The sequence below is a fragment of the Elephas maximus genome, chromosome X (assembly GCF_024166365.1).
Source record: "Elephas maximus indicus isolate mEleMax1 chromosome X, mEleMax1 primary haplotype, whole genome shotgun sequence".
NCBI lineage: Eukaryota > Metazoa > Chordata > Mammalia > Proboscidea > Elephantidae > Elephas > Elephas maximus.
Window position 1 is genome coordinate 61971888 of NC_064846.1, and position 18580 is coordinate 61990467.

General features: G+C 35.5%; 1 protein-coding gene across 6 annotated transcripts in view; it reads right to left on the bottom strand.

Moving 5' to 3' along the window:
- The window catches only part of DIAPH2 (diaphanous related formin 2), a 942090-nt gene that overhangs the window by 466352 nt on the left and 457158 nt on the right, over positions 1–18580 (bottom strand). The gene's annotated exons all lie outside the window — the stretch shown is intronic.

Genomic DNA, 18580 nt, shown 5'->3' on the forward strand with positions numbered 1-18580 from the left:
TCATGATCATTCCACTCTCTGTGCTCCATTTGATCCTAAATGATATTACCTCTGATTCTTACATATAGATATGATTATATCAATTCTTTCCTTTAAGAACAAAATCAATGGTTCTCTATAATTCATACACTAAAGTTCAAATTCATAATAAGAACACAGTTATTGAGCACAGGTTGTATACAAAGCACACTAAGTACATACTGCTGGGCAAGTTATTTAAGTACACTCGGTTTTCTTTTTTATTTATAAAATAAGCATTAGAAAAGTACTTATTACCTCATAGGCTTGTTTGGAATATTAAATATAATAATGGATTTTCATTACCATGATCATCACCCAGATTAGAAGTGAAGAAGGCCTACCTTAGCTTTCCATCTCACCCAGATTAAATCATATCCTAAAGGTCCCTCTATGGCCTGTCTCCCTGTTACCACTAGGATCTTATTTCTAGCAATTACCCACACTCTGCTTCAGCCATGTTGGCAACCATGCTGCTCCGTGGATTCACCGGGCATGCACCTGGCTCAGAACCTTTGCATGTGCTGTCTCTCAGCCTGGAACATTTCACTCCTACTTAAACCTGCATGGCTAGCTCTTTCACTTCTTTCAGACCTATACTCAAATGTCACCTTCTCATTATGCTCCTCCCTAGCCACTTTATGTAAAATACAATCAACTCACCCAGTACTTCTTACTTTTTCCCATAGCAATCGCCTCAAATATACTATATATATATATATATTCTATGTATTTATCATCTGTCTCTGTTAAAAGGACAGCTCTGTGAGTACAAGGATTTTTTTTGTATGTGTTTGTCTCCTTTGTTCACTCTTATATCCACAGGAACTATAACAATGGTTGTCACATAAAAGGAAGTCAATAAATATTTGTTGAATGCAAAAATTAATGCATTGAACATTTCTATCCATTTGCATCTTCTGTTTCACTTCGCGTTAGAACGCCCTTCCTCCTATACCAGACTGTTGCTCTTAAGTGCGGTTCAGTAGATTCCGAATCATAGCGGCCCTACATACAACAGAACGAAACACTACCTGGCTCTGTGCCATCCTCACAATTATTGTTATCTTTTAGCCCATTGTTGCAGCCATTGTATCAATTCAACTTGTTAAGGGTTACCCTCTTTTTCACTCACCCTCTATCAAGCACGAAGCCCTTCTCCAGGGACTGATCCCTGCTGAAAACATATCCAAAGTCTCTTAGTCTTATTCTTGCCATTCTTGCTTCTAAGGAACATTCTGGGTGTACTTCATCCAAAACAGATTTATTCGTTCCTTTGGCCATCCATGGTATATTCAATATTCTTCACCAACACCACAACTCAAAGGTGTCAATTCTTCTTTGGTCTTCCTTATTCATTGTCCAGTTTTCATATGAATACGAGGTGATTGAAAATACCATGGCTTGGGTCAGGAGCACCTTAGTCATCAAGGTGACATCTTTGCTTTTCAACAGTTTAAAGAGGTCTTTTGCAGTAGATTTGCCCAATACAATGCATGCTTTGATTTCTTGATTGCTGTTTCCGTGGGTATTGATTGTGAATCCAAGTGAAATGAAATCCTTGACAACTTCAATCTTTTCCCCATTTATTATAATGTTGCTTATTGGTCCAGTTCTGAGGAATTTTGTTTTCTTTTATGTTGAGGTGGGATCCATGCCGAAGGCTGTGGTCTTTGATCTTTATTAGTAAGTGCTTCATAGTTGGTGATATTAAATATTAAATAATTATTTCTTCCTATAAGTTCAACATACTTAGGCATCAGGGAATAGGTGGTAAGAATGAAAACTCATGAGAAAGACAAATTCGTAGGCACTGACTACTTCACTGGCTCTCAAAAGATGGTCCCTGGATCAACAATATTACTATCACCTAGGAACTTACTTGAAATGCAAATTTTCAGACCTCAGCCCAAATCTACTAAATCAGTAACTGAGGCTAGAGTCTGGAAATCTGTGTTTGAACAGATTGGGGGAAAAAAAATCAGTTATCTCCAGCTGATTCTGATGCATACTAAAATCTGAGAATCCAAGGAATACTTTGAAGAATATTTCCAGGTGAGATGGAGCTTGGCAATTGTTCACAGTTTGCCTGTTGCCTGGGGCTTGTCACAATTACTTTTAACATATAACAAGAGAAAATGTCACCATGTTTTCAAAACTTAGTGTCAATTTAAAACTAGAGTGGAATTGTCTAGCTATTTGTAGCATCTGAAGGACAGAGCAGCTCTGAATGTTCTTGGTCAATTTGTTAAGAAATGAGACTGATTTATATAATTTAACATCTACTTATCCAAGATGAGATGAGCCAAACAGCATGTTCCATGCTGTGCCGATTCCAGATACACTGTTTATAAGTCTTCTAGATTGTCCCTCATCTTTCACCTAAAACTGTACTGAAAATACACTTAAATGATACTGTAGTGTGTCTTGTCTACTATATATTATCAGAGTGATGGATTAGATAAACTCGCACATCAGTCATGCCTTCCAACTCTAACTCAAGGTGAAAATTTACTTCTTGTCAGTAAACCTGATTAGTTTGATAGATACTTATTTAGAAATTATGTATTAGGATACCAAGTTTTAAGTTGCCGACATCAGGTTTCAGTGCTGTCAATAAAAGTCTTGCATTTCTAATGTATTTCACAGGTCTTAATTTCAAGACTAATTTGTATCAGGGCTTCAAACCTGTTCCTTCAGATTCGAACCCCTGCTGAGAATTTGCATTTCCAACAAGTTCCCAGGGAATGCTAAGGTGGCTGGTTAGGGACCAATCCTTAGAACCACTTGTTAAGATGTAGATTCTGATTCAGTATCTCTGGGATGGAAATACAAATTCTTGGCATGGGATCGAACCAGAACAAACCGCTTTGATGTCCTGATTTGTATCAGCTCTAAGGAGACTAATGCCTTGTACCATATGCCAAAAAGAGTTTATTCATATAAGCTTGAAGAGGTCATATCACAGTCGGTACAGGAAAAGAAAAAGAGGGCAAAAGAGGGACACATCAACCCTTTCCGTGACACAGACATATTCTGATATTGTATTTCCTGTATCAGCATACTTAGCTGGGGTGGAAGGCCAAAAGTGAGAATATGGCTAGGTTCATGCATTACCATACATTTTACAGGAACAAAGCAAAGGACCTTATGCCCTTGCCTAAAGCAATCTCACACGTCACTTGAAGAGCAGCACAGAGAAGTATTACAATGAGTAAATGAACAAATATCCAGCCAGCTGCAGGAGAACAGTTCTCTCCTACAGATGAAACAAAAATATGCAAAGAAGCACCAGGTTTTCTTGCACTAACTGCTGTACAATGTATGTTTATCAGAGACAGAAAATGATTATCATTTGCCATGTAAAGAATATTCTAAAAACAGAAAACAAAGTGGTAAAGCAGCGGGAGTTATTTATTGCTTAAGAAAAACATTCAAGAAACATTTAAGCAGGTCAATCCTTATAGTGTATATGTGAGATAAAAGACCATGTTTATAGGCTACATCTGAAGAAGCTTTTTCAGATGCCCCCTTTTCTGGTCTTCGCACAAATGCCCACATGAACCTCAGCAAACTTATCAATAAGTCCTATACTCAGAAAAAACAGAATTACCTAATTCCTCTGTGTCAAGGAAACAGTTCTAACACACAGCAACAATACACAATTCACATTTCTATTGGATTGTCCTTAAAAAGAAATGAGATATTGAAATGCAGTGAAGGAATCTGGTTGAGTCACTGGAATAAAATCATCTAAACTACTAATATGATCAGATAATTCTACTTTATTTCTTTTAGTAAAAATTTTCCCTAATCATGACTTCTTATTTCTCTATTATATTTATATATTCATGGAACAGTTAATATTTAAGCAATCATGAATGCTCCAGTGCATATATCAAAACAGCTACTATTGCTTGCCAGTCTTGATACAGCACATGAATTCTAATCTTAGTCTCCTTTCTTTAAACAAAATTAAGTTCTGTGCTTTCTGCCAAGGGTTGTTTACAAATTATTGCTTTCTTCAACACCAACACACACTGCAATAACATTGAGAAAGATAATGTATTTTTAAGGATTGCAATTACCATAAAGACATTAGCTCTATAGCTAGTACCAGACAGGTTTAATACACGATTTCCTGGCTTTATTTCTAAATCTGTCACCAAAAATGCTTTTCTGGGCACTACATGACCAGGACTGACATTAATTCAGCCAAATGTAATTTGGAGTGGAAAGTTGTCTTAATCCTCTGTGTAAGCTTGATCGTCTCATTTTTACACTCTTGATTTTGATATTAAAATGGTATTTCCAACAAAAAGGGAACAGATGAGATCAACTGTATAAAAGTCAAGCAATTTGAGAGTTTTACAGTTAGTAGCTTAATTTATGTTAGCAATCTGTGGAAGGAGAGCTTAAGCATGAAACCATGACAACATTAAAAGGAGTAAGTATTCATCTCAATTGCCACCTTCAGGCCCCGCAAGGCATTAGTGATGTTGGTTTCCTGAGAGAAGACAAATTCTGCTTTTCTCCCCTCCCTGTCCTCCCTTTCAGCATTTTCCTATCCAGGCCCACTTATCCAAGGAGAATGCCCTGCATCTGCATAGACCTGAGGTAACCAGGATCAGTAGTCAATCAACAATCACTGGTAAGTATTTTAGGTAAGGACAGAATTAGTTGATGAAATATGTTTAAATTTTTAACAGAAAAGCTGATCTGATACTTTTAAGTGTTTTTAATTAATCAACATGTCTATAGTAAGCTTACCAAAGAGAAATTCTTCTGAGAACAGTACTAACAAAAATCAAATTATTTTAAATTGACATGACTCTCTCTAAAGTGTTAAATGGTCTTTTCTCAGAAATGGCTTAAGCATTTAACTAACACTTTTACCTTTTATTCTCATGAGCAATTAAGAAAACTGCTTTATATATATGAGGTTTGAGAGGGAGCGGGCTAGGTTTTTTTCTTTTAAAATATACATACTTTTAAACGTTATCACCACCACCGAAAGGGTGCATAGAACTAATCTTGCTACCTTGTACGCTGTAAATAAATGGCTTTTGATGGTTTAAGATCAGTGGCCTTTAGCTATTTAAAAATAACTTTGAAAGTCCAAGACAGGTAATGTTGCTAATGGACAGCAAGAATCAAACATTAAGGAACAGCTGTTTATGGGTGCGTTACTTAACTATGGTGATGTTTGTAGCTATATCCACTCCTTTTCACTGTTGTATAGTATTCCACCATATGAATATAACTAGGTTTACCTATTTTATCCATTCCTCTACTGAACATTTCAATCTTTCTGGTCTCCACCGAGGATGATGTGGGGATGGTTATCACAGATGTTATTGCAGATAATGTTGGGGTGAACACTCTGACCTGTGTTGCTAGAGTACTTATGTAAGAGATCATCTAGAGTACATACTAGAAGTGGAATTTCTGGGAACTAGATCTTCAAAAAAAATTTTTTTTTTTTTTATATCTTCAGCTTTTCTAAATAGTGCTGAATTGTTTTCCAAAATTGATAGGAGTTATACTACCACCAGCAATTTTCTTTGTTCCATATTCTTGCCCACACTTGATATCAGAGTTTTTGATTTTTGCCAATCTGGTGGGCATGAAATGATATTACGGTTTATTTAATTTAATTCAATTGATTAAGGCTGAACATATTTCCATATGTTTATTGGCCATCTGTATTTCCAATTCTGTGATAGGTTTCTTCATGTATTCTGCCCTTGGGGTTTTTTTGTGCCTTCAATTTTTCTTTTATGAAAAACAAAGGACATTCACATATACAAATACATTCACACAGTAAATCTTTGTTAAATGTATTGTTACAAGTATCTTCTCCCACATTTAAAATGTAATTTAAAAATTACATTTTTTCATCCCTAGTAGTAGGAAAATATAATTATCTTTTAAAAGATAAAACATATTCACTAAAACCCCACTGAAATGGCTAAAGGTAAAAGTCTGACAATACCAAGTGTTAGCAAGAATGTTGAGCAACGAGAACTTGCACACATCACAGAAGTGAATGCAAAATAGTACAGCCACTTTGGAAAACAGTATCATATAAAATTATGATATATACTTTCCATTCTCAGCATTTACACGCCTAAGTATTTGTCTAAGTAACTGAAAACCTGTACATGAATGTTGACAGCAGCACTGTTTTTAATAGCCAAAAAGTAAAAATAACCCCATTTATGCATCAATTTGTGGCTGGATAAAAGGAATGTATATCCCTATAGTGGAATACTACTCAACAATAAAAATGAATGAATCTGTGATACATGCTACAATACTACGCTAAGTGAAAAAAGTCAAACACAAAAGAATATATTTCTATATGTTTTCATTCATAGGAAATTCTAGATAAAGGAAAAAGTATAGTGATACAAAGTAGATCAGTAGTTGTCTGAAGCTGGGAGAGGGAATCAACTGGAAAATGACAGGAGGAAATGATGTAGGTTGTTAAAATTGTTCTATATCAGTTGTGATAGAAGCTACATACTGTATCTTTAAAAAAAAACTGTTATTGTCAAATCGATTCCAACTCACAGTGACCCTGCAGAACTGCCCCATAGGGTTGCCAAGGAGTGGCTGTTGGGATCAAATTGCCACCCCTTTGGTTAGCAACCAAGCTCTTAACCACCGCCCCACCTGAAATCCTAACAAAATCCATAAAATGTAAAAGAGTAAAGTTTATAATATGTAAATTATACCTCAATAAAGATACTTTAAAATATTATAGGGTAAGTTCAAGTCCCTTTTAATCACTGATGCGCTTTACTTCTAAAATGATAACTCAACAAACAGACAAAAATCCTAAGAACACGCTTTAAGAAGTCATTGAGTACCCTGGCCTTTCTCCTATACTTCAGAAAAGCTAAAATTTAGAAACATACAGGGATCTGAAAGACCATATTATGATTAATAAAAAATCCTTAGAATCATGTATCCATATCTCTCCCAAAAGCTTCAAATATACCTTACAGGACCTGCTCACTTCCTGCAGCACAAGTTTTCATGTAAAATATTCTCTTCTAATTACCTAGCTACTTGCTTGTATTTTAAGACTCAGCCCTTTTCTCTAAAACCAATCAGACTAGTATAGCTTATATTTTCTCATATTAGATTGCTTGAGTCCTAGAGTGATTTCTCATATTGAGCATTGAATACTGACTTTCTTAAATTTTTATTTATCTTAAAAATCTCATGACATCCTGTAGTGAAAAGAAAATATTATTTGATTTTTTTTTTGGCCCAACTAATGAATCAGGGAGGGTCATACAGTAGTTCCATTATATTATTTTTTCTGAACAAGTACCGATAAACTTTAGCAAAAATTTTAAAAAGTAGCCGTAACATTGTGAAAAGCAATTTTAAAGACATCTTTGTTGTCGGTGTGCCATCAAGTGTATTCCGACTCTTAGTGACCCCATGTTAAAGAGAACTGCCCCATAGGGTTTTCTTGGTTATAATCACTATGGAAGCAGGTTGCTAGGTCTTTCTCCCCCAGAGCTACGGCTGTGTGGTTTCAAACTACCAACATTTTGGTTAGCAGTGGAGTGCTTAACGATTTTGCCACCATAGCTCCATAAAGACGCCTTTACGGTACCATAAAAGGAAAAGAGTATTCCAAGTACAGATAGAGAAAGGAAAAGGAAAAGGAAAAAAAAAAAAAGAATGGCAAGGCTTTGTGCTTGTTCCCATGACAGAAGCAAGGAAAAGCAAAGTCTAAGAGCTTGTCTGGGGAAGAAAGGCAAAGTCCATGTTGTAAATGGGGCTGGTATTGTTCTTTTCCTTTCCAGAGAAGTGGGGACTCTTTAGAGGATGGGATTTCATCTACCAAAGTACTCTGTCATTCTTTACTTAGTTACCCAGTGTTTATGGGCAACATAACTTATTGTGTGTGTATCCTATTATATAAAAGCTGTTCCCGTCCCTCCTCCCACTCTTCTTCTCCCTATCTCCCTCTACATCTTGCAAGTAGCATGTAAGCTCCTCAAGGACTAGAGATGTATGTTTTATCTCTCTTTATCCTTGCAAAGTATCTATCTAGCACAGGTTTACACAGGCAGTAAGGGTTCAATAATGGTGGTCAACTTGCTGCCTGATTACTCACTAAAAAGTACATGCGTATATATAGTGTATTCACATACATATATACACACACATATGTGTGTGTGTGTGTGTGTGTGTGTGTGTGTATATATAAATAGTTCTTATATTCTCTAAAACCATCATGGGGATAACTGGGTGTCAGAATTTTTTTTAGCATTAATTGCCACTTTTTAACCCTCTTTCCAAGGTTTCCATGGTTGTCAGATCTGAGGCTTAAAGTTATACAATGCCTTCATTAGGATTACTTTGACAGTAAACTCAGTTTGTAGGATGATGGAATACAATCAGTCACAGTAGCCATGTTTTTTGAACGACAGTCTCATACAGGGTTGATATTTCCTCCAAATAGGGCTTTTATACAATAAAAACGGATTTGTTTTCAAACTTACTAATTATATTCACTAAATGCTGTTCCTGTTGTCAACTTTCTCCCACTGTGAGAATTGCAAAATCAGTCATAAGATTAAAGCCAGAATATGACTACAGCAATTCACAGAATATAAGCCAGCTGGGTTCATTTAAATCCTCTAGGGAAACAGCCTTTGTGGTGAACCAAGTAAGACCTACAGCTATTCCCATATATCATCATTTTTTTTTCATCATTTTCAAAACATTGTTGTAATTGTTTATTGCCACCGCTGATATATGGGGACTCATCAAGAAACAAAAAAAGTTTTTTTGTAAACGAGAGCATTATTAATCTCTTCCAGCTATACTACCCAACAATGCAGTTAACTATATCTTTTTATTATTTGGTCACAATAACTTGAACAAGTATAGTTATGGCACAGGATTGATTTGATTGGGTTTTCTTATATCACCTTATGAGGATAAAATGACAAAATCAAAGAAAATATATATTCATTCGTTTTGTTTCCTTGAAAGTTATCTGTATTAAACAAGTCATAAACCAAGCAGACATGGGTCCTCCAAGGAAACAAATTATTTCCCTCACTGTAGTTTTATACACAAATATATATTGTTCACTTTTGAATGATTACTATTGGTAGAAGATGAGATATATAATTTAATAACTCCTTTCATTTTTAAATGCCCTTTACAAGTCTGTCAATTTATCCATAAAAAGAAAGAGATATTTAATTTGATCCTGTTTCTCTCTGATTATGCAATTCTGAAAATCACCACTGGCTCTCACTTCTCATTCTCTCTGAATTCCTTTCCCTGGGACTTCCTCCAATACAAAAGTTTCTAAAAATTGGAAGCTTTTCCAGTTAACAAGGTCATGTGGTTTTGTAAGAGAATACAATAACTAGGCATAGCCAATACACATGGCAAGGGTGTACTAAATATATTCATATATGCCACCCACCCACAGCAAATTAACTAAACATGCAGGAGGCAGAGATAACTGTATCATATAAGGTAAAATCAGAGATAGTGGTATTAAAAAAAAAAAAAAAAAACTATTGCCATCAACTCGATTCTAACTCATAGCAACCCTACAGGACAGAGAACTGCTCCATAGGGTTTCCAAGGAGCAGCTGGTGGATTTGACCTGCTGACCTTTTGGTTTGCAGCCATAGCTCTTAACCACTACACCACTAGGGCTTCATAATACTAAAAATCACAGTTAAGGGCTTGGGTGTGTGTGGGGGGTAGGTGGGTGTGTGTGTCCACATGTGTGCACAAGTTTATAGAGCAGAATGTTTTACTATATAGGCAGAAATAAATGTTGAAGAAACAGACAAAAAAAGATGAGTCTCCAAAGCAGTCAGTATTGACAGGGAATACTAATGAAGTCTGCATCAGACAAATGACATTTATAGACTACAGTTCTCCACAGATTTTAATAAACTGAAAATGGGGGGGGGGGGGATGAAGTTTTCACACAACCTATAATGTTGTAAATGTGATAATATCTAAACAGATATAATCAAATTCTGAGAAAACAAACCAGTGTTACATTTAAAGTATTAGCTGACTAATTTGCACCAATGAATGTAAATTAATGAATATTTCACCTTAGAGAAAAATCTTTAAATAAGTTCATGGGACCTCTGTATTTTTAGAAGCATGTAGAAGAATAAAGGTATGAGTTTATTTGTCTCTTTCTTTTAACCAGGGCTCAAGTTTCCAAAAAGATTCTGCTAGGCACATGCTTTTATAACGATACCAACTTGAAGAAGTACATCCACACACTTTAATTCCTATGCCCAACAAGTTCACCCTTGCTGTGATTGACTTACTGGTTAACCTTCTTTCCCATCTCAATTATTTAATGTAGACTATGGAGGATGAGAAAGATATAATGCATCTCCGCATTAACATAAATGTAGAAAATGTGACCGTTTGGGAAAATTGAGATTTACTGTTTTGGAAGACAGAAATAAACACTACCTTCACCAAATTTCTTTCCACTCAGTTAATCCATATGTGTAGACTGCTATAATATAAAGATAGATGGTATCCTACATCTTATAAATAGGAAAAAAGCTGATTTTTGAACTGAAGAATAATCTTCAAAATACATGGTACTGTATTCATGGGATTACAAAATCAGGGAGCTGTGATTTTAAGTTTCCAATTTTTTGAGGGCTGCATTTTTAAAAAAGATAAACCCAGAGGAAGTGGTCTGTGTTTTGTTCTTATTTTAAATGGGATGAAGAGCATTTAATGTGAGGACTCCGGATTAAATACCTAAGCTGGTATCCAAGTATCTTTATTACTGGAAGAACTAAATGACTGAAACAATCTTTCAGTATTAACACTGGCCTACTTGCTGAAGTCCGCATGTACTGATTAATGGTATGTGCTTTAGGGTATATAACAAGTAACATATGGGAACTAAAAGACTTTACTGAGAATTATTTCTTTTAAAAAAGTCAATTTAGTTCTATAAATTTAAACACTTCTGGACTTCCTGACTTAAGTAATATTAGAGCTTGCTATTTCAAAATTACAAATTTTGGTGTGTTGATTTACATGAAGAACTGCTGGAAACAAAAACCTGTGGCCCGATTATAAAAACTGAATTTAAAATACCACCACTGACACAATATCACAAAAGCTCAAGCAACCATTCAGTGGTTGTCAATGATGAGAGACCATTAAGCATGATACAATAAAATACAATGGACTTAAATAAAGGTCAACCATCAAATAAGCTGAACAAAGAAAACTATTTAAAATTAAGAATGATATACTGTCCTTGTGTCATTCATGCTGCTTAGTTATATCAGAGGTCAGAAATGGCAAATGTTCTTGCTTCGATGTAATATAATGAGGCATAGGCAGACCCTTAAATTGGAATGCTTGTGTCCACTGGTCATGAATTATGTAGAAAGGGTATAGTGTGTCCCTGTATCATAAGATGCCATTTTTAAATGAAAAGTAACAAATGAGCTCCTCTGCATTTTGCAGTAGCACTGGATCTTATATTACTGAGTACCAACCAGTTATTTGGAGACATCACCAACTGAAAACTTTTTGCTATAAATGGCTTGACAGGAAGGAAAGTTTAAAGGGCCTATAGAGAGAAAAAGGAGAGTTTGGCAAGAGGATATAACATCCCATCTGATCCCATACTTGATGGTAGTCTAATCTTCCCTCACATACAATGTTTCCAAGACCAATTACATCCCACAAAGTCATTTTTTTCCAGCTAATTATCAACCACCAAAACAAACCAAAAAAAAAAAAAAAACCTGTTACTGTCGAGTCGATTCCAACTTATAGTGACCCTTTAGGACCGGGTAGAACTGTGAGATAGGGTTTCCATGGCTGTAATCTTTAGGGAAGCAGACTGCCACATCTATTTCCTGAGGAGTGGCTGGGGGTTCGAACTGCTGATCTTTTGGTTAGCAGCCTAGTGCTTAGCCAAGGCTCCTCATCATCCCCAAATTCATTTAATGCTAAACATTGTCTCATAGCAGAAAGCATATGTCAGTGAAGCGAAAGCCAATGCAAATTCCAAAATGAGCATGACTTGCTGCAATAATTAGAGTCCCAGGAAAGGCTGGATCATAATTCTGTCTCTGTCACCAAGTGATCCTGGGTAAGTCATCTCTCTGGACAGCTGATCCTCATTTGCAAAATATTGAGAACAGCAGTCAACTTTACACAGGCAAACTTCATATGCTCTGAGATCCTGTACAAAGCCAGCAATACCTCTATGATTATTCAGATTATTAGGTGCTAGTTTATTACAGATGCATAAGCTCTGCTGCCTGGATACATTACAATCTATTAGGAGAAGAGGAACCTTCTATTAATATGCCTAGAAGTATGTCTAACTGAATTTAAATTAAAAATGATAGATTCTAAGTTTCATAGGCTGCCAACAAGCAAGAAAATCCACATGTGGATTTTCCCCAATAATGCTTCTTTGAAATGAGGCACATACCACCAACCTTCGGTTAAACAATGCAATGAGAGGCAGCGTGCTGCACTGAAAACAAAACAGGTTTTGGACACAGAAAACCTAGATTCAAGTTCCAGCTTGGACATTTACTAGCTTTTTAATCTTGGGAAACATTGCATACTGTCGCTGGGCTTTGGATCCTAATTTGCAAAATGGGGTTAAATCTTGGGTTAATAATACTTAACCTCCCTGAATCACAAGGAAAGCACTTTGTAAACTGTAAAAACACAAGCAACCAAACATGTGGACTACTGATTTATTGATCTTTGCTAGAGTGTCTTTTAGTATATCCTTTTTTTTTTTTTGTTGTTATGGGATAGTGGTTATTTGAAAAAATATCTTTGGTTTTAAATTTGTAGTCTCATATATTAATCCATTTATTAACCCATATTTGAGAGTGAATAGCTGGCTTATAATTGTAGGAAACAATATTACTTTTATGTTTTTAAATATAAACCATAACAAAGTCTTATAATTAAATATTCAATGGTTTTGCTGGGAAAAAAATATATATATATAACCAAAAAAAAAAAAAACCCAGTGCCATCAAGTCGATTCAAACTCATAGCGACCATGTAGGATAAAGTAGAACTGCCCCATAGAGTTTCCAAGGAGCACCTGGCAGATTCAAACTGTCGACCCTTTAGTTAGCAGCCATAGCACTTAACCACTACGCCACCAGGGTTTCCATATACATATATCCCTCATATCTGTAAGGAACAAAATTCTCTCAATTTAAAAAAAAAGTTAACACCTATGCTGAATAAAAAAAAAAAAAAAAGTCGAAACAAATCCTTTATTTAGTCAAAATTCCCTGGCTTTTATATAATAGATGCTGGGGATATAATGTAGGATAAGATATACACCCAGGGTTCAAGGAGTTCTGAGTCCTCTGAAGGATAAAGCAAAACAAAATAGTAATAGTATTGTGTGAATATCAAACCAAAACACCAAACCCATTGCCACTGAGTCAATTCCAACTCATAGTGACCCTATAGGGCAGAACAGATCTGCCCCATAGGGTTTCCAAGGAGCTGCTTGTGGATTTCAACTGATGACCTTCTGGTTAGCAGCTTAGTTCTTAACCACGGTGCCACCAGGGCTCTGGCAAAGTGTGAAAAGTACTATAATAATTACCCTCACAAAGTGCAGTGTGGACCAGAGAAGGGTAGCTGACAGGTAAAACTAGGTGAGCTGAAGGACAAAAAACTAGATGAAGAAGAGTAGAAAGGTACATTTAAAGAAAAGGAAAAGGCAAGTTCCTCCAGCTACATATTAAATAATAATAATGGAATATAGAGCTAGGCTGCTAACCAAAAAGTCAGCAGTTCAAAGCCACCAGCTTCTCCTTTGAAGCCCCATGGGACAGTTCTACTCTCTCCTCTAGGGTCACAATTAGTCGGAATGAACTTGACGGCAACAGGTTTGGTTTTGGGTTTTGTTAATGGAGTGTAATTAGGAGGCCAGGGTCCTTCTTCTAGTTCCATAACTAGGGTAACTAACTTTCTCAGTTTGCCTCGGACTGTCACGATTTTAGCTTCCTGAATCCCAGGAAAGCCCCTAGTCACAGGCAAACATATCAGGTAGACCATACTATCCAACTTTATGAATCTAACCGAAAAGCATTTTACTTCTCTGAGCATTAGTTTTCTCATCTACAGACTGAGGAGGCTTCACCAGACACTTTCTTAGGCTAAGATTCCAAGTTTATATAAATATAATCCACATCATTTCAGATACAAATAATTAAACACTGCAGTTTTTTGGAATAATTATGTAGGATTTTTCCTTAGGTCTTTTGTAGAATTTCTCCTGGATTACATATTTCCCAATTATTCTGCGATAGGACAACTGTTATTTTTTTCTTATAAATCAAATTTTCTGATAATTTTTTTTATAACTGTTGATATACACCTAGAGAAACTTAGTGAAGGTGAATGTGAACTTTTTTACATAAATGAGAAAAGTGATTATGACAAAAAGGATAAAGTGATACCAGCAAAAAGAGTCACATTAAAGGAACTCTTAGAAATATTTCATGACATTGAAAGCATAAGGGATTAAAGATTGGAAGCTAATCCAAACTTAGAAAAAAAAAATAAGGATGTGACAATTCACCAAGGCATAAAATGTATACCATGAAAAGGAGGCAAGCACTTCAAACTATTCTTGATAAGATTTTTACAAATAAATAAAACACCTTTATTCTCAGGAAAAAAAAAAAAACATTTCTGGTAAGTATATTTATATATCTACTCTGACAGAGATTATTTAATTTGACCCTGAAAACAACTCTTTGACAATAAACAGGAGTCAGTATAGATCCCCATTTACAGATAAAGAAACAGGTTCAGAGAGGGTGACTTAGCCATAAAAACTTGGCTAGTAATTGGAAAAGTGGGAGCTAAAATGTAGGTTCTGAATGAACCCAAGTGTTCTCCTTTCTTGTAAGATTATGACTTCTTCACTTCATATATCCAATCCTACAAGGTCTTTCTGTTTCAATTTACCAGCACCACTCGCCTCCACCCACCAAAGAGTCCTCACTCCTCTGAACCCTTGCTTATCTCCCTTAAAAAAAAAAAAACCCTTTGCTATGGACTCAATTCTGATTCATAGCGACCCTACAGGACAGAGTAGAGCTGCCCCACAGTTTCAGTAGCCATTAATTCTGGGATTCACTGACAATGTATCCTGCGAAGTTATTTAAATATTCCGTATGTATACTTCCTGGCAATTCAACTCTATCACAAACTTCTTGAGGTCTTTGCGTGTGCTTTTAGGTATCTATGTATCTCCCATACTAACCATCTCTAATATTCTGTTTTTCTTTGCTCCTGTCTAGTATCCCTCCACCTACCCCTAACCTTTGGTATCTCTATCTTTGGTAACAGCATCCTTAAGGGCAAGACCAATTGCTCATCATATGTAGTTTTGGTAGCACTATCAATCAAGGCTCCTGACTTCCCTTGGACAAGGGATATTCTAGTAATCCACACTAGGCCAATCAGAATTTGAATCAAACACAGAGAAAAGGAGGAAGACAGCGGTTGGAGCGGATTTATCCCAAAGGCAATATTCTATAAAGACTTTCCATTAGTTCCTGCTACCTGGTTTCTTAGCGTTGCCATAGTTGAAGTCCTTTTACAGGCCAAGTTATTCAGCTTTTCCTCAGTTTCTGGCTCAGTTACCTCAAATCCTTAAAATAAATTCCCTTTTCGTTGAAGTCAAGCAAAGTCAGTTTCTGTTGCTTGCAAACAAAGATCCTTATCTGATATACCCACAAAGCTTAGTACACAGAAAGTGCTCAGTATTTTAAATGTTTTGCTGTTATGCAAATTATCTGTATTATATACGTTATTACATTGCAAAAATAAAAATGATAAATAAGTGGCAGTACTATTGGCTGGAATTTTAATAACCTACAGGCAGGCAAGGGCCAGGCTAACACTGGGAACTCATCTTCATTGAAATTATTTTCATTACAGTTCAGCACACTGGTTTGGTGACTCACAAAGTGATAATTCACTACTGCAAATTAACAAAGCATTCTGTGGTGAGGGTTGTACTTATAGTAATGACACCCTTCAGTGTTACTTGACGTTTTGGTTAGCCCATCTGTTTTCCTTTTCTTCCCAAATATCACAGCAGCCAATCGTGAGCATCTGAATTTTTTACACACTAAGTCCCTGGGTTAGGAAAGTCTGACTTACAGATAACTCCTATCTGCCCTTCAATGTTATTTAAATTTGCCCTCACTTTGAAACGATTGAACCAACCCTGAGCTTTTCCTTGCGCTAATTTTTGTTTTTTTTTTTTAAGTAAGACTAAATAAGAACCATATGTACCTATTCTAACTTACCTACAAATTCGACTTGAAGATACACTCAGGATGGGATCTTCTTCAAGTAACCCGGGGACTGCTGTAATACCTGATTACAAGATATATCTGATAACTTTGACTGCTTATGCCATGTCTCCCTTTTAACTAAATGAATATTTTAACATACACTATAGCTTCTTCTGAAAAGCCATGAATACAGCTTCAATTCACTGAGAAAGGAAATTATTATTAGAATAATTTAGACAGGTAAAAAATATTTCAAAGCATAATCAGAACTGGACTATGGGATAGAAAATGATACTGGTGAAGAGTGAGCTTCTTGGATCAAGTAGACATATGAGACTATGCTAGCATCTCCTGTCTGCAGTGGAGATGAGAAGGCAGAGGGGGTCAGATGCTGGCGGAATAGACACAAAAATAGAGAATGGAGGGAAGCAGTGTGTTGTCTCATTAGGGGGAGAGCAATTAGGAGTATATAGCAAGATGTATATAAATTTTTGTATGAGAGACTGACTCGATTTATAAACTTACACTTAAAGCACAATAAAATTAAAAAAAAGCATAATAAGAACTTTACAAAGGAAGTTGGCACCACTTTTTTTAAGAAATCACTAAAAAAAGAAAAAAGTAATCTTTGATAATATAACTGAAATCTGACAGCCACTCTAGTTAATCATACATCAGTAGTTAGTTAATTCAGTTTTCAACAAATTACAGACCTAAGCTAACTATTTCTATGTACTTCAGTAAATTTCTGTCATTTTAGACATTTACATCTACTCAGAATCCTTTATATTCCAGGAACGGCCTTTTAATTCTAAACATTATGGCACTCTCATGCATGTACAGGGTATTTCTCTTTCCTAATGACAAGTAGTTCCCTAGAAATCTTTCCCAGAAGATAAAAAATCCTACTGAAAAATGGGGGGGGGGGCGAGGGGAACAAAGGGGAGAGATTTTAAAACCTTCGCTTCTTTCTCTTATAAAACACCTATTACTAAATGATACTATTTCCCACAAGATTATTTTTTATTTTATTTGAAGTTGGCAAAAGTCTTTGTGCTAAATCCTTTGAGCATACCTCTAGTGATAGATGTCAGAACAGCGTTGTGTAGAAGAACTTTTATTTGACAGGTAGATGACAGGGAGAAGGCTTTCTCAAAATATAAGATATGACTGCAAAACCCTTCTGTAAGATTAATGTAATCTTTTGTTCCTGTGTATAAATCACTCACTCATTTTTGCTTCAAAAGAGTCAGTTCATGTAATTAATTGAATAGCATGAAATTAAGACGCAAAAATAAGGATATAAATTTGTTCAAATTAGTATAGTTTGCATAAAATGTCTTTTTAAAAATGAATTAAATGTGAAATAGCCATACAATATAAATTTCTAATTGTATTTTTTTCATTAATAATACTTTAATAATCTTCAACCAAGGACACTCACTGTGTGTATATCATGCGCTCTAAACAGATAGCATCTTGGTAAGAGATGACTTTATCTGTATCGGATATTTTATGTAGTATGTGATACAATGAAAAAGTCCTAAAATACTAAGTTTTATCCTACGAATCTCGCTATGATTTATTCCAATTTCTTACAAATATTGCTTTATTCTCCCAGGCCTTAGCAAATAATTCCACATGCCCCTGATATAATAGAAGGAGTAAAAATGTTTTTTTGACCAAATCTAGCATCCCTAGCCTCCTTTGTTCTCTTGCCTTGTACTCCTCAAAAGCAAATCAGGAGTAAACATATACTCACAATTCCATTATACATTCTATTATCTGTAAAGGGTATTTTCTATGTCTATGTGGATTAGAATTACCAGGAGCAAATCATTTCTGATACATATGAAAATGCTAGCTCATGTATATGCAATGAACATTTATTTAATGCATGAATAGAAAAGAATATCATATCCATTCTTAGATTTGGAATTCTTGTTTTAATATACTTCAAGAACTAACCAAAGTTCTATGATGTTTTCAGATACGAGAGAGAGAAAAAAAAGAATGGTGAGATGTCAAAGATAGATTGCTTGTTTTCAGATTTATTTTCTTATCTAGCTTGTCTTACAGTCCCTCACCTCAGAGTCTGTTCAGTTTTCTTTCTGTAACAGACAGATCTTTTCCTTAAATAAGGTAGTTTGCTCTAGCATAGAAATGGACATATCTGATCATTTTTGGTC